Genomic DNA, 1,474 nt, shown 5'->3' on the forward strand with positions numbered 1-1,474 from the left:
GGGGGGGGGGGGGGAGATTTCTGCCGTAGACGAAAAGTGACAAAAATGTTTGACCTATAAGTTTTATTTTTTTGTTTTTTTGTCTCTTCTTCCGTGATACAAGTTTCACAACTACTTGTCTTCTCAACAAGTTACTCTCACAATTCCCATCAATATAAATTGTCTCTCTGACTCTCTTAAATACCTTGATAGTATTTGTTTTCTTGTTAGACATAATAGTAAGTGTATTTGATTTACGGTTTCTTAATTAAAAACACTCAAAATAGTTGGGAGTTTACATTAGTTTGCTTTCATAAATGTGATGTTGTACTGTAGATTTTTTTTTTTTTTTAATATAATTAGTAGCTACACACTGAACCATTTCACAATTGGACTTGGAACAAAGCATTAGAATTGGAGTTCAATTTAGAACCAACAGGAAGTCGCATACAATTCTAGGGTTCATCCTTAGGGATGAATCTTAGGGTAAACGTTTCTTATTCACCCCCTCTTAATTAAGTAAACAAATTATTGATTAAAGAAACAAATTCTGTATATCAATTAATTCTAAATATTATATTATAGTTTTAAATTATAAAATCTAAACCCAAATCACTCTTTTTATAAACCCAAACCGATATATAATTTTGCTTAATTTTAAAATCTAAACCCTAACCACTATTTTATAAACCCAAACCGATATATAATTTTGCTTAATTTTAAAATCTAAACCCTAACCACTATTTTGTAAACTCAAACCGACATAGAATTTTTTTAATTGTAAAATCTAAACTCTAAACTCTAACAACTCTTTTGTAAACCTAAACCGACATATAATTTCATTTAATTGTAAAAACTAAACCCTAACCACTTTTTTGTAAACCCAAACCGATATATGATTTCGTTTAATTGTAAAATCTAAACTCTCAACTCTAACCACTCTTTTGTAAACCCAAACCGACATATAATTTTGTTTAATTGTAAAAACTAAACTCTAATAATTTTTTTGTAAACCCAAACCGACATATGATTTCGTTTAATTGTAAAATCCAAACTCTAATCATTATTTTATAAACCTAAACCAACATAATTTCCTTAATAAAAAATCTACAGAATTGGTTTCCTTAACTTGTTTTGTCTTTTTATTTTAATTTTGATTTATTTTATAAATATGATATGATATGATAGTTTGTTGTATTCTGATTGGTTTATTAAAAGGAGGTGAATAAGAGTAGTTCGGAGTGAACCCAATAATTTTTCAAAAATATGTTGAGATCAATATGTGTTGTCGTGCTATAGTTGTGTTGGATGACTTTTGCATAACAAATTGAACTAGATAGAAACCATCAATTATAATTTTTAATATTAGAAAGTCCATCTAATTTGTATCATGTTTTATAATAATTAGCCCAAAAAATGTATCCACCCATCAATCTTATTTTTAAAATTTATTTTATTATTTTCTTGCCTAAAAGAATAAAAATAATATAGAAAT

This window comes from Camelina sativa, chromosome 6 (genome assembly GCF_000633955.1).
Source record: "Camelina sativa cultivar DH55 chromosome 6, Cs, whole genome shotgun sequence".
NCBI lineage: Eukaryota > Viridiplantae > Streptophyta > Magnoliopsida > Brassicales > Brassicaceae > Camelina > Camelina sativa.